This window comes from Electrophorus electricus, chromosome 5, assembly GCF_041902795.1.
Source record: "Electrophorus electricus isolate QZ-2024a chromosome 5, ASM4190279v1, whole genome shotgun sequence".
In the NCBI taxonomy this organism is placed as follows: domain Eukaryota; kingdom Metazoa; phylum Chordata; class Actinopteri; order Gymnotiformes; family Gymnotidae; genus Electrophorus; species Electrophorus electricus.
In genome coordinates this window covers 16,916,326-16,939,371 of record NC_137501.1, presented here as the reverse complement: position 1 = coordinate 16,939,371, position 23,046 = coordinate 16,916,326, and the positions used below count along the sequence as shown (strand labels likewise).

The following is a 23,046-nucleotide window of genomic DNA, read 5'->3' as shown; positions in this document are numbered from 1 at the left end:
TATAATGTAAATAAAGATATTTTCTTAAATAGGTGCAAAGTCTGGCATCATCTTAATAGGTACAGTTGCATCATTTAAGTCCATTTAAGTTCCAAGTAAGATCATGTCATGATTTATTGACAAAATATTAAAAATGTATAGTTTTGAAAGGATTAACAGCTCAACATTTATTCAGTAAGAGGTTCAGGAGTAGAAAAAATGTTAAGAAGCCCCCTAGTCCCCCAGTCCCAGAGTCACATGCGAGGTTTAACCATCAAATATTAAAACCCTGAGAAATGATCAGTCTGAGATCTGAGTGAATAGTTTAAGGAAGAGATTTGTCCAACCGTCCATGTTCTGTCACAAAAATGGGGTTGCGGTCTGGACCTCCTTGACACCAAGAATTGTACAACCGTTTCCCTTTGTAGATGATGAATCTGCCCAACAACATTCCCAGTGATGTGGACGGTTATCTGTTCCCTCCCACTTCCACCTGTAGTCTGCTACATAATCTTACAGGATTTGTCATGGACCAGTGACAAATCCTGTCTCATCTACATTGTAGATATTCTGGGGTTTTGTTGTGAAATCTGTGAGATAAGCATATCAAAGCAGTGGGTGAATATTTCAGTATCAGCTGAGGTCCTCACTGTAGCCACAGGAAACTGTTCTGATTTGTGAATGGTCTGCTCAGGATGATCTCACATAAAACAATAAAATCATTTTCTCCCATTGGGGAAAGGGCTCTCAATTCCACTAGCCAGATTATAATCCAGAACAAGATGTAAAACATCTGTTTCAGTAAAGCTCCAACCCCAGTCACACATGACCTGCCAGGATTGTAAGAACACATGGACACATTAGCCTAAGCCATTTTATGATCACATCGTAACTTCATATTTGTCATTCATTTATTCCATCAAACAGCATTTATTTTGCATATCATAATTTCTTACTTGCAGCCAGTACAGTGAAAACTGATGCAAGTTTGTACTTGAAGGAACTCCTCATTAAAACACTCTAAGGTCATCTTAAATGGAGTGTAGTGGGCTTAAATGGTTTCAAAGCGACTAATGGTGAAAATAGACAATGTGTTCATTTTTAAATAAAAGATATATTTACATGCATGGAGCCTAAATATTACGTGGACTAAGAATCATATTATTATTTTGCCCAAATACAGAAATATTAATTTATTCTAATTCAAGGATTGCTTGTTGCCTATGGTTGGCATGCTTTTTGTAGTGCTGTATCATTTAAACCCACCTTTTAAAGAATCAAATTTTTGAAAATATTCAGATGTCCAGAAACTAGATGTCTGCTTATTTGTTAATATGTTAATGTAATTAGAAAACTGTGTACATACGTGGTAATGTTTAAATATAGGTGTATCTGCCAGTGAAGTTTATGCTTTGACCTTTAGATTAACTGTAATGCTGAGACAGGCAGGGCAAGACACAAGCGTGTTGTCGAACTTTGTTTATTAGGAGGAGCAGAAACATTATCCAAGAGCAGGTTACCAGAATACATGATAAACAAAAAACAAAGTGAGGCTAACCAGGAAGAAGAAAACATAGAGGTAAAAGTAAGATAACACAGATATTAAGAACACGGGAACGGAGAACAATATGGAAAACGAACAGGCAGGGCAAGAATACATATGGTAGAACTCCAGTGTAGTGATGGGATGTTAGATACTGAGGCATCAAAGCTCACTATTGCAAAGCACATTGATTCAACACTGTATTGAAGATTGTATCAAAGTTACTATTAGCATATGACTAATGAGGTCTAAGCATCAAACGTCATCTAAACACTGGATGAAGTGGCACTGTTTCACAGGTCTGGCACTGTCCTATAACTTGCAGGCTATAAGAGACTGTAAAATCTCCAGACATCTTTTTCCCACAAAATTTGAAATATGGAAAATATGGAAGCAAATCTTTCCATATGAGGATAAATAACATAAATTGATCAAGTACCATTTCTTAATACACAGAAATTAAAGCATTAAAATCTCATTTGACATAATATAAATGCAGTTACCAAAAAGTGGCTGAAAATAAGCAGGAAACTGGGCGTGTTATAAAAACTTATATACATTTACATACACTTATATATTCATTTATGTGTGTTTTGGAAAGTTTCCAAGATGTCATTTTGTACCAGCATTGTTTAGGTTTTATTGAGACTCCTGTGTCAGGTAATCAACATATTACAGTCCATGGTAATTGGTAAATTCGGGTGAAATATTTATATTAATCTGAAATTAACTGTCCTGCCACTGTGTGTGTGTTTGTGTGTGTGTGTGTGTGTGTTTTGTTTTCTCAGTGTTGACAGGCTGCTGCTGAGGCTGCTCCACTGCTACAGTGTCTCTGACCTCCAGCAGGGGGCAGCAGCAGCAGATCTGCTCTCTGCTCTGCAGCACAGACTGGACTTCTCCTGCAGCTCTGCTCTGGACCTGACAGCAGACACACAGACACACACTCTGACTCTGAGCACCGAGGACTGCACAGTCGTCTCCATGGTCAACCAGAGAGCTCACACATACATACCAACATACATACACACACACACACACACAGCTCACTCTGCATGACTGTGAGATAGAGGAGGCTGGAGTGGACTTACTCTTCCCCATTTTACACACAGTCACCCTGCAGTAAGCCACTGACTAACAATTTAACACAATATCCAGCATGTGACTGAATGTAGAAGCTGTATGTGTTCATTGGAAAGCATTGTATGTTCTTTGAAAGGCTCTATATAAATGTAACTTTGCTCATTCAGTCATATCTTGTGTTCTGTCAAGGACATTTTTTTGACAACAAACAGCAAAAAGCCTGACTTTCTTGGTGATTTTATTTCTCTTACTGGCTGCCTGGTTCACTGATCACTGCCTGTCCTTGGCAGGATGGATATTGTGTGTCTCTGAAAATGTATTAATATTATTAGTATGTGCCTAACACTCCTCTCTATTCCAAAGCTGACCCGATTTCCATAATTCTCGTATTGCATAAGACATTTATTTCCATTATATGTTTTAGCAATCAGGTGGTCATTTTTCTTTTCAACAGTTATTGGCGGGATCCAATAGATCCAAAGTCAAACGAGTACGCACATCATGTGTTGAACCCATCCATAGTATTTTTCTGTTTATCTAATATGCCAAAATTTTCTCGTAACCATCCCACCAAGTCCTAAAAACACCCAAACCTAAATGCTTAGTAACTACAGTAAAGCTTGTGTCACTGTCTTAATTTATATTCTGCATTAGTTCATCAAATGGTTATTTATTGAGAGTGAGTCTGTATTTTGTATTTGAAAAAAAAAAAAATGTCAGCATTAAGCAGGTTTGTTGTCTGGTTTGAAGGCTGTGGTTGTGCTATTTTTCTGGCCTTTCTGGTCAACTAGTTTCTGTACCCAGTCATTTCATCAAGGGAGGTGTATTGCTATTGAAATGTCTAATTTCCTTCATCTAGGGAATTCATGACATACATTAGAATTACATTTATTATAGCTGCAGTTGGCAATTAAGGGGTCCAATCATTTTATCACATCTGCACAACTTGGTTGCTGATGACATGCCATATTAAGTTCACCAGCCTTTGTGGTTGGTTTTGAGGTTTTGTTTCCAGGAATGTTGTATTTTGAAACCAATCTCTCAATTTTCTCTGCTGAATTGCTTTATATAAATATTATTTTTTCTGATTCGACATGACTAAGAAATATAGTTCCCCCAGAAGGTCAGTTCACCCCAAATGTACTTGCATTCACAGTATGTTCATATACACCATTGAAGTTTGGTGATAATCTAACACTCTATGGCTAAGTTTTAGCCTATTAATAAAAATCCTGCTCTTGGGGATTGATAATTAAAGACACATATTTTTGATAATTATTTACAAGAAGATCTGCATTTTTTACATTGAAAGGGTATCTCTAGATCAAAAGGTCACTGATTTGTTTGAAAGGTGCATTTGCCCAACTAATTTAGGTATCAAAAATCAGGCTAAAAAAAGGTTTACGAAACGTATTGAACTTTTTTATGGAATAGTCACAAAGTATTGCACTGTATAAACTGCATTTCTCATGCACAATTGGTACACAATGGGATTGACTCTTTTTTTTTTTTTTTTAATACCTTTTCATATGTCAGAGGGGCTCTGTTGGCAAAAATGTCCTATACTTGCCATGCTAGCTTAAAGTCCATAAATCAATACTCATGTCAAGTTTCATAAGAATTACTCAAAGAAGTCTTAATTTTTTTTTCAGCTGTTTTGAATGAATCAGTACACCTTGGAAGGATTGATAGGTATGTAGGGGCCATACTCCATACAAATATAAACATGTTTCAGTCTCATCAATATTTTGATACCAAATTTGGGAAGATTGGAGAAAGGTCCTACGACTAGTGTGTTACAGTTCATCAGCAACATAAAAAGCAGTAGGATATTTAAATTCAAAGTAATTTCTACAAGAATCAACGTTGTAGCAGTCCACTGAAGCCAGTTCTTACTAAATTACATTATATCCTTTGAAGCCCACTGAAAAATGATTAGCCAATTACCTGAAAAACATTAGCCAATGTTTGACTCAGCCTTAGCAATCCTCCAGCTTGCTTACAGAAGCAGTATGCAAAATTTCATCTTGATCAGAAGAGCAGTTGTTGAGAAACAGTTATTTGCATATTATTATATGCCCCATATTGACAAAACTGCTACATTTGGTAAGCTACCTCAAAGTCAATACTGGTATAAGTCTTTTAAATTTCATGAAATCTGAACATGTCCTTCAGGAGTGACAGCTAGTTAAAGTTAAAGTTAAAGCCTAACCTTTGTACTACTACTTTGTACTACTAATATTAGACTGCAATAGGACAGCTGTATTTTTATGTCAGGTTTTTGTTTAAATAATTATTGAGATTCAGACTCTTGCAAATATTTTGACACCAATTTCACTCAGAATGGTGTGAAAATCCTAGGAAAAACCCAAACAAACAAAAAAAGTGAAATCTAGTGGGCAGAGTCTATCTGAATTCAGAAGAAACCAAGGAAGAATAAAATAAAAATAAATAATATTATTTCTATATTCACCTCTGCCTTTTGTTTTGAACATCTGCAAATGTTAAATATAGTTTTATCCGCAGTTCATAAAGGAAAAAACAAAAATACATTAGAGTCAGAACGTTTGTTTCTTTGTCACACAGTTTTATTATTGTTTTGAATTATTATATTGTGTTTTAGCAATTGTCACTTGTCCTTGGACTTGTCCTCGGCCTCACACAGCCAGGTGAAAAAGGCTGTCACAGATTTGAGGGCCACACCTTTGCCTCTTGTTGTGTTTGGACAGCAGCTGCTGGTGCACCTTCCTCTGCTCCTCAAGTTTGGCCTACTGATGGATCTGTTCAATGGTCTTGGGCCCGTGGTCAGCTCGCTGCGACACCCAGTTATGCTAGAAAAGCGAAAAATCAGCAGATGCATACTTTTGCATCACCATGCGCTGGAATGGCAAACACAAACACACAAACACAGGCAGAGTCTCTAACCAGTCGCAGGTCGATGACGTCCTGGAGCAGGAACCGAATGCGTGAGGAACCCCTCCTCTCCTTCACTGTCTTTTCTATATATTTAAAGTAGTGATCCATTTTTGGCTGAGAGAGAGAAAGAGAGAGAGAGTGTAAGAGAAACGTAGAAAAATTTCAGGTATTCTACCCTTTTCGATTCGATCAGGTGTGCTCTCAGCTGAACTCATGTCGCAAGACGTTTATGACTCTTATGTAAACCCTGCTGCCTTGCACGTTGGTCAGTGCTGTAAAGCAGTTCACTGCCACTGTGGGTGTAGCTGTGCTGTCATCAGCTGCACTTGGCTTTGGGGAATCCAGGGTGCAGCAGCAGGAGGTGGCAAACGTGGAGGAGGCTGTGAGAGCAAAACCTTCTAACAGCTGACCAGTCCTGAATAAAAGCCTTTCATTTTGTCAGCTGCAGTAGGAGCAGAGCTAAAAACCACACTAACAACTTCACTAAACAACATGAACTTGGACACTTTTAAAATCATTGCCAAGGCCTAATAATACACTGATATCAGCGCAGCATGCTAGTCGCACTATAGATGATGATCCTAATTAGTTGGCTACCCTGTAGTCAGAGTGCAGGCAACAGGCAAGCAACAGAAAACACTGACAGCAAAACTTTTATAGACAACATTTCAACATGCTTGTTTTTTGGTTAAAAGCGTGCATGGAGAAAAAAATACACAATAAAAAAGACCAGGAAAATTGAACACAAATAACTGTCAAACTAGTTGGTGACTGAACTGTCAACATCACAACTGCTGTTCCTACTAGAGACAAAACTGACAGTCAAGATACAATATCCAAAACTTCTTCATCCAGTTTCGATGTGTAAAGTACTTGTTGTGAAAAACGCAACACAGACCAAATCTGGACAAAATAGGCACAGTCGCTGCACTGCACACTAGCACTCATCTACACATGCGCCGTAAACCTTTATATGACATATTAAAGATAAACTGATGCAAGTGCTGAGCATCTGCTGAGAATATTAAATCAACCCAGACCAGGCCCGCGGCCTGCTTACCCTGGCCTTCTCCAAGTCCAGGTCTTTGCCGATGGCTGTGAGGAGGTGGCACAGACGCTCCAGGCTCTCCTCGCTGTGGTTCATGAACAGCTTGACCACACAGTCGTGCATGATGGCCTCTGACAGCATGTGCAGCTTGAACAGCTCCCCGATGAACTTGATGTTGCCGATGGACCTCCTGTGGGCCTTGTCCTTCGCCTCCTCCAGATCCTCCTCCAGCCTCTCCCGCTCGCTGGCCTTGCGAGGAGTAACCAGAACAAAGACAAAAGCAAGAAACAGCGCGTTTGGACCCGATAACGACCAGGCCGCCTCCCAGCACTGCTGCCGATTTCAGTCCCCTTTCTCCTGATCTGTGGGTTGGTGAGTCGGGTAAACTAGACAGGAGTGCTGCTTACTGAAGTGGCCGCTTCCAGCTGGTGCCGCAGCTTCTCCAAAACATCATCGTTGACCTTGTCCTTCTCAAACTCCTTCTGACAGCGGTTCAGCAGCAGCTTTTGGAAACCCACAGTGCTGGTGGGCTTGTCTGCCATGGGCACTTTTAACTACACAGGAAAGACATGTAGGAGAAACACTTGGGTATAAGACAGTGTTGAGAGTTCTGTTACTAAATAGAAGCTGATTAAAGCTCCATGTCAGTTTAGAGTGGTTCAAACAGAGTTCACTTCTGTGTGGCATTTGCCTTTGTATGGAACTTCAGCAGCAATGTATGGGAACATGTTACTCACCATAGCCAGGCAGCTGCACATATTGCCATAGACCATAGAGAAGCTGGGCTCATCGATGGCTTTTTCAAAAACCAGATCAACCACGCCTTTGAGGCGCTCCTCTGTGTCGATGGTGAGGTCCATCACCTGCTTCATCAGCTGGTTAAACATCTGCGGTGTCAGTTTGTTCAGGATACTGCGCACCTTCTGGAAAAGCTCCTGGAGAGGAAAACAGACTACCGACTAAGCTTTCCATTACAAAGATCCCAATCTTTTGTTAAATTCAGCAGTTCTTCCACATAATGACTAACTCCTCACTTTCACCAAATATTTACTCTGCCATTTGGAACTTCCTCATGAACAAAAATCACTCAACTTTGCTATTTAGACCGATAAAGGCATCATACATCAATCACACTTTCCGAGAAGTGTAGCACTGGCAGCAAACAGTTTATCAAATCTTATCAACTAAAACCCCTCATGTGCTCCAAATTCAAATTAAAAGAAAACCCATTAGAACCAGCTACAAGAATTTTAGATTTAATCAATATATAACTCCTACAAACAAAAAAAAAATATACATAATAACCAAATCTGATCCAATAATAACCCTACCGACCAGACAATGCAATGAAGATCTGTCAATCTCTCCAAATGCTGAATTGCACACAAATTTGCAAGAATATTTTTAACACAACCACTGGGTGTTAACCTATAATATATACAAGATCATCCACAGAATACACTACAATATCTACAATACTCTCTCACCAAAATCAACACCACAATCAACACAAGGAACAACAAGCACACAAGATCTGGTCCTCAGTATCATCACACCCCCTGTTTACACTAGAAACCAATGTCCCCCTGCATAGCTACATTCGTGCACACTCCCCGCACACCCACCCAATTAAACAATGACTCTATAATTTAAATATCCAATTCTTGAAGAGCATATCGCAAAAAAAATTAAGTAGCTTTCAAGCCCACCATAACAGGCTGTGACTCTGAAATCTGAAAACAGGGCACAGCGGAGTGAGGTGCTGACCTGAGTTTTCTGGGTCTCAGGGTTCTGGGTGTTCTCCCTTTTCCTGCCAGGTTTCCAGGCATTCTCGGCCTTCTTCAGCTGCACCTCGTCATTCACGGACACGTTGGTAATGATCTTGCGGGGAGGCAGCCGTCTCGGGCCTACACTGAGCAGCTGAAGCAACGAATGGGTGCTCTTTATTATGGGCGGTAACAATGTCACAAAGACCTCGGTCACATAAGATGACCAGGCGCTCATTCATTTGTGACAGAAGAGAAGGGATGAACGGAGAGACCCACCGGTGCACCCCTGCCTCCAGGAATTGCCCTGCTGAAGTCTGCAGAGGCTGGGTTGAAGCCTGGGTCTCTGGCGATAAGGCGAGGGCCCACCTGCTGCAGGGGCAGCTTGTTTTGTTTGATCTAGAAAAGAACAGAGTCAAGTCAAAGTCCATCAGCCCCTCTCCATGGAATGGTTTTAAAGCTCCCCAAAGGCCAATGTTTTAGCAGGCTTACCTTGTCCAGTACCACATCAGAGATGGAAGGAAGCCCCTCTGGCTTCTGCATGCAGGCAGGCATGAACTGGAAGGCCAACAGGAAGTCTCTATCATACTGCCTCTTCCCATCCTTCAGCTCTGGCTCTGCATGCAGAGAGGGGTACAGTGAGCACCTGGAGAGAGGAATCACCTCTCTGTCAGGACACTGGGCCTGCCCCACAGGAGTGTCCTCTTTTGGCTTCTTCCAGGTGTTGGATAAACTAATAGCTGTAAAACATAACAAATCGGTCTGGTGTCTTTTTAGTGTCCTAACATAGCATGTCATGCATGTGGTTATTTACCTTGACTCAAGCTTTGCCTAAGCTTGGACTGTAAGATGGGCTCCACTTTATCCTCCAGCAAGACCTCTGGCTCCTTCCCAGTCTCTTTCAGCTCTGCCCCAGTGGAGGCTCCACAGGCCTGGACTGCCTCTATAACAGCCTGGCCTGGGAGAGTGAGGCCTGAAGGAGCAGCAGTGCTGGAAGGCAACGAGGGCGTCAGCGTGCCTGAGGCAACCGCCTCTCCGGCTGCTGGACTTGCAGCCTTCGCCGGACAGTGGGCCTCCAGGGCCAGGCCGACATTGACATTCCCCTGCTCTGCTACCTGGCTGTTCAGCTGCTGGGATTTGAGGTAGAAAATGCGAGGATAATGAGGGTGTGGACATAAAAACTAGCAAAAGACAGAAAAGATGGAGAGAGAGAGAGATAGAGAGAGAGAGAGAGAGAGATACTGCACACACATGCAGAAGAAGGGGAATGGCAATGAGGGTGGGGGGGTGAGCACAGCACAGCACAGCACAGCATAATTAGAGAAGTGAGTAGAGAAAGAGGCAAAGAAAAAGCACAAGAGGGCAAAAGATCCAGCCGCAAAGGCACAAAATGTGTGTGTGTGTGGGGGTGGGGGGGGGGGGGGGGGTGAAGACACAAAGACAGCAAGAGACAGCAGACAAGCATGGGGTGCTTAAATAAATGGGCAGGAGAAATAGAGAAAGAGAGGAAAGAGGAACACTGTTAACATTTAGGGAAAGAGGACACAAAGTAAGTGCAACAGCGCAGTAGTGAGTGTTCCCTTTACAGAGAGGCCTTTCCTCAGAGGAGCTGAGGTGCTCAGGGTTTGGCTGAATCCTTCTTACAGGGCCTTTACGTGGGCTGTCTGTGTAGAGGGAACACGAGGGAAGATCAGGAGGATTCGAGTGGCTGTGAGGGAGAACTAAGATGGAGGCAGACGAAAGAATAGGCACGGCAAGTCGGAACATCAAAACACATCTGAGAAGCCTTCTTAAATCAGAACAGCCACAATCACACAAGCTACTGCAACCAGTCAAATATGACGGAGGAGGGTCAACGGTGTGACCGAATCACTGAAGAAGGAAGAGAGAATGGCCGGAAATCAAACTACACCATCAGATTTTGTTGCTGATTGTATGATGCTTTTAATAGGACAAGACAATGAAAGCCAGCCAAACAACCAAACAATCAGCTCAGAGCTTATTATGAGGGAGGACTAGATGAGAGAGTACTTTGACCTGTGGAGTGGATCACGCGAAGCAGCGACCTGCAGCCGATCAGGGGCTCGGGCTGTGGGACTGAATGGCTTACCTGTGGAGCAGTAGGGGTAGTGCAGGGACGTCCCACTGGTGGGCTTGTGTTCTGGCTAATGGCTACTCCTGACATGATCTCCTCTGTGATATCCTTGCCATCCTGGTTAGGGTCTCGGATACGGATCTTAGCGAACAGCAAGTTATTTGCATCTATTAAGTCAATCCACAATTAAATTAATTTCACCTCTGAGGCAGGGGGAATACTCACTGTTTTCTTTACTCTCTTAGTGGGTGGAGGCTGCTGAGCTGTATGCACTATTATGGATGGAGATTTGGTGTATATGGTCTGGCCAGGATAGTATGAAGGCCCTGCCACTAGTGGTGACCAAAAAAAAGCACTGGTTTCAGTTAGAGAGCAAACGAAAAACCAGTTTCAGCCAGCGGGAATACCCAGAAGAAAGGTCTCTTTATCGGTGAGAGCACGCATGTGGGTTTCCCAGGTGGGGGTAGAGAAAGGGAAGTCCAAACTCACCATATGCTAGTGGGCAGTCTGCAGGAAAGAGCCCAGGGTAGAATGTACTGGGTCCTGTGGGCTGGACGGAGTACTGCTGGGGATGTCCCACGTAAGGAAGGCCACTGTGGTGATACTGAGAATGAAACAGAACAGCAGAGGTAAAGGGCCTAGCACCAGACATGGCCATTCATATAGGACACTCCTAAGAGATATTCAAAGCAGTAAACAAACAAAAAATACAAAAACATTTAGTTTTTACACTGAAAAAAAACTAAACTAGAACTTCTCATTTCTGCTTCCAAGATAAAACATATTTTTATCTACACATTTTAGGAGCAGTTTATTTATTGCTGGCCAACCTGTTTATAGACAGACTTTCAACCCATTTGCTACACTGTGTACATATTTGCACAGGCGCTTTTCTCTGCTCTGGGTACCTGAGGCACGTAGTACTGGAGTACGTAGTACTGGCCGGTCTGGGATGAGGTGAAGGGCATGGGCGTCAGGAACATCATGATGGGCTGGCTGGACACGGGTCGAAAGGAAGCGCTGTTACTTGGAATGGCAGGCTGGGCTGTCTGCATCTGAGGGATCTGGAAAAGCTGGGAGAGGAGAGGAGTGGAGAGTGAGGGTCACAGAGCAGCGTGGCGTATGCCGCAGCAGCCGGCTCAGACGCTCGGAGTGAAGACTTTAGTCAAGAGTTGAGTCGTGGACTCTACAGCAGTTGTACTGGGAATTTTGAGGAGATATATACATAAAAAAAAAAGTTTAACATTTTCAAGGGATTTTGAATGTCCTGTTATGCTAGGCATGCAAGATACAAAAAGAAAAATCTTTCAAGAGTCTGTTTCACATGCATGGCACTAATACAAGGGTGAATGAACTAGCATGAAAAATTAAACAATTACAATGATGGATGCAGCTAATTAGCCATGATTGCAGGAGAGGGGATATATATGTAAAAGACAACTAATCTTGAATGTAAATTTGTACCGATAACCTGAGTCTATCAAAGCCAATGCTGACAAAATATGACATGAGCTAGAATTCAGAATGTGACAAAACCCCCATCCCAGTTGGCTTTGATGCTCAGAATGGGAACATAGTGAGGGAATTCCTTCTACATGAGAAACAGTAAAATGAGCCTAAGAGGTGATTCTCACATACTGTCTCCCACCGAGCTGTTGCCATCTTAACATTTTCTGGACATAAAATCCTCCCTCCAGCAGTTATGCAGGCAGGCAGAAATGAACCTTTGTATGGGCTCCTGGGTAATGGAGCAGCCATACCATGTCCAAAACAGATTATTAAAAAGCACTGGAGTCCAAAGGAAATAAAAAGAAACAGACTAAAAAAGACTAAACATAAAAGACTAAACATAGGTGCTGGCATCCTCCGAACTGGGGAGCAGAGTGGCGCGCAGGTGCACCACTGAGCTACTGGAATGTCTTTCAATGCATTTTTTGAAGACTGCAAAATTACCTGAATGGATCTCAATCCTCCCTTGAATATTGAAGCAGGAACGAGAGAGAAGCTAGTGGAAGAACGCACTAATGGGTGTAGAGGGTCAGAGAGACTGTAACACGCTCAGATACACTGGCACACACAATTTAAACAAATCTTTAAACAAATTTAAACCAAACCAAGTTTTGTTTTTTTTTAAATGACGGAATTGAACACTGTTGTTACAGTGGAATTGTGAGGTCAGAGGCAGAGCAAATGTGTTCCACTAACCTTCCTGGCCCTTTAAGTGCACTACTGCAGATAGACTGAAAACAAATTTCACCTAAATAAAATCACACTGTAACACTGAAAACATAAACACAGACAAGCACTGTGTTTGTGAGGCGCACTTCATACTGAATGAATACAAGTGTAAATTTACTGTCTTGTGCAGTTTAATATAACAAGTTCATGGTTCATTGCAGGTGGAGCCACCGTCCTTGTTGATTGAAAACCTTAAGAAGCAGAAGCAACAGTCCTATTCCAAGCTAGAGAAGAAAGGCACAGGACTCTCACACAGCAGACTCTGAAATGGAGGCTCTCTCACATTAAGGCTTGACTTTTTACCTCCAGACATTCTTGTGTGGTTCCTAGATTTTTCCCACATTCCATTCATTTTCTCAAGTACACTTTAAATAGAAAATAAAGATATAGATGCAGTAATTCATTGAAGAGAATAGCCGGTGCCATCTTTATTCTGAGCTCAATGTTGCATACAGACGAGGCATTGTCCACAGAATGTCTAACAGTCTCAGGTGGGTTCGATCTTTATATATTTTCATCAAGTTACAAAACCATTTTTTATTAAAATTGTATCTTTAGGTGGTATCCTGGCCTCAATCCCAGACTTGCCACAGAGGCCATATTTGGTCATTCTCACATCCTGCTTACTTCCAAAGCCTAATTTGGTCTTTTACAATTCCTGCCATCATATTATTACATTAATAATTTCATTTTATTACCTCACTTGAGTACACCTCTAGCTGGATATTGAACCATTTGGTTGTAATCCTAAATGAATCATGAATGATACAATCAAAGGATCACTGCTTGAAGCCAAGCAAAAAAGTTTGATTTTTCACATTCACAGACATGAAGAACCAGCAGGACGAATCAAGACTCATGTGAACTGTGTGGGAAAGTAGACTTTGCACATACTGTAGAACAAAACCGCTTTGATGAAGTTGTAAGCAAAGAGCTATTAAGAACATAAGCCTGTGTAAATCCTGATAAGCAATTGTAGTTCAGAAGTGTTTGAATATGTGTATTGTTTGTTTGTATTTTCACAGGCCAAAAACAAGTACTGATTAGCAAGATTTACTACCTCCCAGTACACCATTTCTTTTTACTGCCTGAGTAGATGTTGATGGAAGTCAAAAGGCCAACAGAAGCAACAGCCATCTGGTGGTTGCTTCCAGACTACCAGATCAGCTTGATATTCTCTATTGCCTCTCTCTGGCAGAATACCCACCAGGTCATTCCACATTTGCATAGTGTTGGTGATGCTCTTTGCTTTGGCTTCAGTGTCACTTTGGTGGGCTTCTTTGGGTGGGATGATTCCCCTGCTGAGAGTGTGCGGGCTGTTGTGGAGAGAGGATGTGTCTCCAGAGTCACATCCAGACCCACATATGGCCACCGCAACTAGAAAAGCACAGGTGAGGAAGGTAAGGCTTCTGAGAGCTACCAGCCAAGCAGGTGTGGACAGAAAAGAGGTGCTCTGTAGCAAAGAGAAAGGAAACTGATTGCTTGGTATGTAAAAGGAGAGAAACCTGGAAGCTGGTGTGGATAGTATGAAACCCACCAAAAATGAAAACAACAGCTTCATTTGGAAAGAAAACAAAACAAAAAAACCCAAAAAAACCCCACAAAATGCAGCAAGAGAGAACAGGTCTTTGCTTATCTTAGATAAATCAATGTTTGAAATAATTAATGCTTTAAAAAGCATGGTAGCCAGGAACAAAAAAGTAACCAAAAGTATTCAAGTATCCATTTTTTTATATAAATTTTCATCTCTGACAAGGAAGATGTGGAGGGGAACCTGGGAGGCTGTTGGACAGGGTAATGAACTGGATTGCAGGCTCAAACACTGTATGCACTTATATGCACTTTAAGGACAGTGTTCACTACCAGTTCCGTGTACGCCTTTTTTTCTATCGTCACTTTGTATCAACTGGGAAGGAGCAACTGTCATTCACACCCAACAGGAATGCAGCTAGATGTGATCTTGAGAATTCTTGGCTATAGAATCGCCTTGGCTATAGAAGACCTCACCTTAATGAATGCTTTGTCTGCATCTTGGCTGCATCTGAGCTGGTGGTTGAAAAGCAGGGCCCGCAGCTGTCGGTTCTGGTGCTGGATGTCATACTGCTTAGCTGTCTGACAGGCACGCACAACTCGTAGGTCTGTTCAAGGTAGCACTTGTACACCTCAATTTCCATCGTAATTGTCCTGTACAACCATTAAAAATTTGACAGAAGTTAAAAAACAGCAGAACGGTTTGTTACAACTGGAAAAAAATAAATAAGAAAATATTGTTTGTTGATGTACATGAAAGTCAGAGAGCCATGAGGATAAGCCCTCTTGTCCAAAGTTCTGATCAGCAGTTATGACCTCCTAACACTGCAATCAAAATGCACGGGCAAAAGATGCATTACTGAAAAAACACTCTGCACATCTGGATTTCATGTCACCACAGTCAAAGTTGAAGGCTTTGTTCGGTGAAAAGAAAACAAATGCATCAAAGTTGACGTTATACTCAGTAAGAACTCAGTACAGTAAGAAACTGCAAAATACTCAGAAAACTCTGTGCATGAGTCAGTGGCTCAATAGTCCAACTAAAATCAGCCAGGACCACAGTTTAGTTGGGTTAAACATGAGTCAACTAAATCCTTAGTCAGAGAATTATATTCTGTCTTTGCTGCTTACATGATCAGCTTCTTTCAAATAGCCATGTAAACTTAGTTATTTAGGAATAATATCAAACTACATGTGGGCCATCAGATCCTGTTTGCCCGTGAAGACCCACTCACAATCTTTGCCCAAGTCCAGCACTGGACATGCATTACCTTGCAGTTTCACAGCTCTGGCACTGCAATAAACCCTGCATACGTCTTAACTAAGAAGGCAACAGTTCAAATGGAAAACCTACTTCCTCTCTGGGAGTGAAGGAAGCCAGCTGCTTGATCTTCAGTGTCTGGTTGAGTCTTGGATGCATCAAGCACAGGGACACCAGCTGATACCCCATGGTTGAGGTGCTCCATATATTGTGCAAGGATCGGTTCGTTATAATCACCATTCTGCATTTTTTAACAGCAGCAACAGCATAAAATGGTTCAGTTAAGGGTGCATCATTGGAAGGCTTTCACTAAAATATGTCCTCACCATGTCTCAAATACAGCAATACCTCTTAGAAGCCATTGTACTGCACACAGAATGGACAGTCCCAGCAGTTTCTGTTCCCATATGGAACCTCAGTGTTTTGATTACAGAACCAGCAATTCACAATGACATGAACTGGTTTCTTCCCATTGAATAGGGAGTTTATATATATAACTGAATTTGATCAAACTGTAGCAATGATTGTGAGCAAGGAGCTTTCATTCTACAGCCTAAAAATGAAAGTGGCAAATAAATGTATGTTACAAATAAACCAAACTTGAAACGTTATATGAATAGCTTCATGTTGAATATACACAGTTAATCACTCATTAAAAACTACATTCTATTAATACAGAATGTTTATGAAAGTTAATTTAATCTAACAATAAATGAACAGTCGAATATTGTAGTTCAAACAGTCCAATAGCTGTAGTAATGGCTTAATTCATTTTGCTTATTTAGAGAGAACGATACATTTGAAAACCCACAGGTTTGTGAATTTGGGTCTCTAAATCATACAAAAGTAGGTTTTCTATTGCTGAACAGTTAGCTAGCTAACAAACTACCAGCACCTAAACGATCAAAGTTGAAAGCTGAACAATGAAATGGTTCCACAAGGAATGGTTTATAGCCCCGAGTTTGACACTTGCTGACCTCAACTGTTAGCTAGCTAACTAGCGTATCGCTGTGATAAAGCGATACAATCTTTAGCAATGAGGACATGAATAAAGTATCCTTTACAATTTTCACAATATTGTGAAATTTAATTTGCTGGCATTGGAGGTTATTAAATATTCACAATATCAATAATAATTCCTTGGCTCACAGAATCAGACATTACATTTTTGCTGTTATGGCAGCTGTTATAAAGATCATATTTATACAGAACCCTGTTCAGTTAGTGCTAGTATTGAGGAACCATTGCATAACTAATAGCGGTACAGAGACAGAAACATCATGTGTTCAGATGAATAACTGGATGTGTGTGAGACAGTCTGTGAGAGGTTTGCATTTGTGTGTTGCATGACTATGAGTGGGAAAACCATATAAAGGTAAAAACATTACATCTGCAACAAGGATCTCTTCTATTTGAAGGAAAGGTTTAAGTTAGACACAGTCTCAACAGAGTAAGTTAAATCTGTCTGTGTTAAGACCAGTTGACATATCAGTGGTTTATCACTGATTATGTCTGCCACTGAGATACCACAAATTAAGCTTTCCAGATTCCAAGACATACAGTTGTGCAGTGTGAGCCATACATCAATTTGAAAACTTCCAAAGTCACGTAATGTGTGCATGGCATAAGCGTATTAGCAGGCCCCGAAAACATTTGCTATCAGAAAGGATTTCATCATAGAAAAAAACTACAAATTCTAGACTTGAGAATGTGAGCATCAATCCCACTAACACTCACATACTAAAAGAGCACTCTACCACTTGACCTAGTTCTCCTAGAGTGGGACTTGTTTGCAGATCGGACAAAAGCTGAAGACACAGTGGAATGGCAATTCTCTAGGAGATCATACCAAATCCTGCATCCACCCTAAATATTTCATCTAGCTGTGAAGTCAAAAAAGCTTATTCCTGAAATGACAGGAATAGTTCTTGCAGATTCTGATATGCTATGCAAACACTATAAAATGTGAGCTATGTTAGATCTGGCAGCCATTGGCTCTAACTGTCTCTTATTATTGAGTTAAGCAATGCTTACAGAATAACTTTCTATGGCTTCAAATACTTCCAAGAATTAAACCTTGCAGAGCTCTGTAGCTAGACACATTGTCTCTGTAGGTTTGACATGTTCATTTGACAAACTAGCTAAAATAGCATCTTTTGGTTTGAATAAATTGCCCCTTAGACCCAGACAAAAAATTGCTCAAAATCTTTCTGCTTATTCATGCAGCAATGACACAGATTTCCAAAGAAAGAGGACGTATGGTTAAAGCTAGAAAAAAATGCCTACTCTGTGCTCAGGCAGAAAATCTGATATTTTAAATATGTCCCTAAAAGGTTTATATTCCTTGGCTCACAGAATCAGACATTACATTTTTGTTGTTATGGCAGATTTCATGGTGTAATAGACAGCACTATGTAACTCGCAGCAATAAAGCTCAGTGGACTTTGCAATTGATGATTTCGTCACTGTGTACAACTGCACTGAATTGCTCTTTAACAAAAGCTTCTCCACATTTGCTTTTGAAGTTTAATTCAAAAGTTGGCTGCAGAATAACCATTTGTCAGAGGGAACAATAAGTGTCAACTTTCACCTATGCTCGGTCGAAAAAGTGGCCGTAATCTCGTTGACACCAAGTCTACAATTTCATGGAAAGGTTCCCTTCAGTGCTGCACCAAAAAGTGCAAAATGAACAAAGAAAGGCCGATTAGCTCAGCTGGTCAGAGCGTGGTGCTAATAACGCCAAGGTCATGGGTTCAATCCCCATATGGGCCATGTGGGTTTTGTCTGATGAATGACCCCTTGTCAACAAACCACCTGTTGCAAACAGGGCACCTCTTTGAACTTGTGTTGCTTATAACATTGCTTGTAATTCACAATCTGCTAAGACATGTTCCAAGTACATGAGAGTGTGTTCTTGATTACAAAACTTTACCCATGGTTTTGTGCTTGTTTCTCTGCATTGTTCTTGGACAATGCAGAGAAAAGTATGAAATCAGAGGGACTCTGGCATTAGTGTAAGGCTCTCGATCGCTGTGTGAATAGGTCAAAGAAGTCATTCCAGAGGCATGCAGACAACCTGCATCCTCCCCATCAAATTATAGCCAGTTAGGTGTCTGGCAGTGCCAGGGAGTTCAAATCCTTTAGTCTGAAATGTGTTGGGATGTGATTATGCCTGCCACTGAGGTCTGACAGCTCCACAGTTGCCTTGTGAAAAGAATACAGTATAGACCGGCACCCACATACATTACTGTACACATCAGAGATCAGCGCAGGAATATCAGTTTGTAAACCCGCCAAATCTGCCCCCACAGGCTCCCTGAGTTCTACTAATCGCTCCAACACATTGTTTCAACCTCAGTTTCTTTTTTTTTGAAGCACATGAGGCAGCTTCAGCTATTTCCACAGGCAATCATATTAGATGTGCCATCAGTAACCAGACATGTGACTTTATTTTATTCCCCATTCTTCCATAAGAGAGGATTTCACACAGGCCAAATTTTCAGCCGTATGCGCCTGCAGGAATTTCACAACACCAAGTAGTGTAGACTTCAGAAATGTGTTGTCATCTATAAAATGGCAGGTCACAGCCAAGAAGGCATCCACATTAAGAGATGTCCACATATCTGCTGACAAACTCATTGCAGGAATTTTCTGGACCTCAGCTTTGGCCTTCTCTTTCTCTTATTGACATTTGGCCTCAACCATGGCCTTTACAGTCTAAAGGGAAGGAAGAAAATAATTATATATATTTTTAATACTACTCTCATAATGTATCCATGTCACCACACATACCTTCCTAGTTAGGAGAATATAAGTTGAATCCAATTTTGCTACCAAGTCCCTGAAGCTTTTATCCTCAACTAAGCTAAATGGCTGTGTGTCTCTAACTATCATGGGGACCAAAGCCTCATCCAGCTCTTCCTTTCTGGTCACTGCTTTGTAAAGATTAGATTATACTTTGTCACCAAAAAATATAGTACTCACCAATGAAATTCACTTTATAATCCAATCCAAACTGCAAATATATATATATATATATATATATATATATATATATATATATATATATATATATATATATATATTTATGTATATAGAGTATATACACATTTTATATACATGTGCATAATAACGTTAACACCTTGTGACAACTGATAAATAAGCCAAATGACATTGGCAAGGGTGACAGTAGGAAAAACTCACTGGAATGGTGGAAGGGACTTGGAAGGTGTCAGACTCAAAAGGGAACTCATCCTCCTTCGGTTAACCCTGGATAAACCTGGCCAGAGATGAGTTGGGTAGAGGATGGCTGACAAATTGTAAGCATGAAAGATACACTACAGCATTCCTACACAAAGACATCATAGGAGATAGAAACAGAGCACAGTTCACCTGAATAGAACACCTGGGTAGAAATACAGTAACTCATTATTATAACAGTACAAAGAAATGAAATGTGGATCATCCAGGTGAGGTTCATCTGCTAATCTGCACATAAATATTGTTTGTGACAGTGCAGAATGTTGCAGGTAAATGGAGGGCAAGGTGCTGTCATTTTAAGCATTTTAAGGCAGGTCCAGGAAGGAGAAACCCCAGCAGGTAGGAAGAGTTAGTGGGGAGCACAGATAGCGCAGCACTCCAGAATCATGTACTGGAGCATGGTGTGTCCACTGGGGGGAGGTGGGGTGGTTGGAAGAGCATAAAAGACTGTTGTTACTGCAAAGATTCATTTAGACCTTTCATTTGGACTGTTATTCTTTTTGTAGGGGGCGGGGGGGCATGTATTTAATGAAATAATAACGAAAAATTAATAGATTAATTCATACCAACTCAAATTTGCTGGTAAAGAAATAATTTGTAAGGTAAAAGTTATTTTAAGAGTGATGTTAATGAATTTTTTAAAATGTTAATTATAATTTCATTAGAATAATTCTAACATCTACGGGATGATCTGAGGGTTAAAGAAAAAAGAGGTGGACCTTATGGGCAATAATGCAAAAGTCATTATTGTAGTACAAGACCCTTTGTTCTAGCTAAGTGATCTGCTGCATCTCAGTTTGAGTCATGTAGAATTCTAAAGACAGAAAGTCTTTATTCTGGCATAAAATAAAACTGAAGGGGGAAACATACTTTGAGTTAGTACCAGTAGTTATTGATTGTACACAAAGTCCAGTATGCATCCAAATGTAATCAAGAGATATCTGTTGGTAGCTGAACATCTCCAACTCGTACAATGCAATGTTTCTTCGTGTCAAATGAACTTAACAATTCAAACATTCATAACTGGCCGTGTTTCTTGCCAACATACTGGTGTTTGGACCTATGGGATTACATGTCTGTTGCCTTCAATAGCTTAGTTGGTAGAGTGGAGGACTGTAGAATTTAAAACTGTTATCCTTAGTCTGTCAGTTAAAATCTGACTCAAAGGAAGTTTGTTTTTTCACATACAAGCTTCTTTTTTAATTGAGCAAAAAGAGCGTGCCCTGACCAGGAATCAAGCCCAAGTCGCAGTGGTGAAAGTGTTGAATCCTAGCCACTCACCCACCAGCAATAAAGCTCAGATGCTTGACAAACATTTTTCAAATTCTGTATTCCTAGTATACTGACGATGTTTGTATGCATACTAGACTTGGTATGCATGAGCATTAGGAGGTCATAAAGAGAGGTATTCATATTTCTTTTTAATCCACATAAAAATTAAGTTTGAAAGAGAATCCTAGCCACTAGCTCACCAGGGATAAAGGTGACAGTTTCCTCTGACATGAACATGACCTACATTCATTGGTAACATTTTGAACGAAACCAGGCAAAAGTATTTAGTCACTAGCTGAAATAGCTCAGCTGGGTGAGTGTTAGATTGAATATCAAAAGACTCCTAGTTCAGTCCTGGGTTTTGGTAGCTGTGCAAGACCAAGCTCCTTATCAAATTGTCCTCTTTTTAAGAATATTTCATAAACTTTTACATTCCTTTCTAAAAACGAATAAGACATTATTGTTTTTACGCTATTGTTAGAAGTCATAGTGTAATAGTGCTCTAGACTTTGAATTCAGTGATCCTACTTAAACTTTAGTGGAATTTGCACTTCCTTATGATATGTTTCCTCACTGCACAGAGAGCCATTTGAACATTGGCTTCTGTATAAACCCTTTTGAAATGTTTTTCATTAGTTGTCTACTGGCCAAACAACTGGACAAAGGAAGGGTAGGCGTCAGCTTGCATGTATGCTTGTGTTGGTATCCTGGTTCACACACTCCCTGTGTTTTCATGGAATGGGGCCTACCTCAGCTTCCTTTGGCTCATGGATGGGCTTTGTCCTACCAAAAAAGGTGATGCAAATAAGTCATCTGCTTACTAAAGTTCTTGAAAATCACACTCTGCGAAGAGGCATTGCATAATGCAAAAAAACCTTCAGAAACAATACACTCTAATGACAGCAACCAACATACCTAATACAGGAGTGACCTCAGGGGTGACCTCATCCAAAGGCCACAACAGGAACAACAGGCTTAAGAAGGGACACATGAAATGACCTCAAAACACAAAAGTGAGCAGGTAAGATGAGTTGATATGTGACTTCATTAATGTGCTTGGTAATTTCATATGGACCGATATACTTGGGACCTAACCTGCGACATGACCCCGGCTTGCGGAAGTCCTGTGTAGAGAGCCACACTCTGTCACCAGGTTGGTATATCGGGTTCTCCCCTCTGTGCCTGTCCGCAATTTCCTTATACATTCAGAGAGCTCATACAATACACTGATCTGTTTCCTCCCATACCCTTTCGCTCCGCTGCATCCACTCATCCACAGCGGGGAAACCAGCTGATATGGAAGTCCATGGGACATTTGAGGTTGATAACCTAAAATACAATAAAAAGGAGTCAAGCCAGTGGATGAACTAGTAAGTGAATTTTGGGCCATTTCTGCCAATAAGAGGAACTTGGACCGGTCTGATGGATTGTTCATATAAAAACAATGTAGGAATTGGCCATTTGACTGTGGATGTAAAACTAATAGCTACCCCGATGTGTTCAATATAGGAAGCCCAAACTCGAGATGTGAATTGACGTCCCCAATATGATATTATGTCCTCTGGGATGCCAAATATACGGAACACCTGGTTAAACAAGGCTTCCACAGTTTGGCAGGCTGTAGGCATACTCGGAAACACAATGAACCACACACCCCTGGAGAATCCATCAACTACAGTGAGGACAGAGAGGTCAGTAACGCAATCTAAGGTGATGTGAGACCAAGGACTTTCTGGTACGGGAAGAAGCATGAGCTTTCCTGTGGGTAGGGTCTTAGACATCTTGCTTTGACTGCAAATTGAACATGAAGAAACATACTTATAAATATCGCTTGTCATAGCCCTGAACCAGCGAAGAATGAGCCCACTTCAACAGATGGTCACAGCACAAGGTAGGTAATGTTTTCCCGACAGACATTCCATTGGGATGACTGTGTCTTGTATGGCTTGTTTATTCCATCATCTATTTTATATACACTTGTCTATTTAATCATCTATTGTAACTTGGACTTGTCGTATCGTTGTGAAAGTACAGCTCCTACCACGATGTTAGCAGCAT

The 23,046-nt window shown here is 41.0% G+C and overlaps 1 non-coding gene and 1 pseudogene across 1 annotated transcript; one reads left to right on the top strand and one right to left on the bottom strand.

Annotated features, from left to right (window-relative positions):
• Positions 1-5,259: 5,259 nt before the first annotated feature.
• LOC145657970 (eukaryotic translation initiation factor 4 gamma 3-like) lies at positions 5,260-18,392 on the bottom strand (annotated as a pseudogene).
• On the top strand, positions 18,155-18,228 carry trnai-aau (transfer RNA isoleucine (anticodon AAU)). The gene has a single exon. It is a non-coding gene; the product is annotated as a tRNA-Ile (tRNA).
• Positions 18,393-23,046: the final 4,654 nt, after the last annotated feature.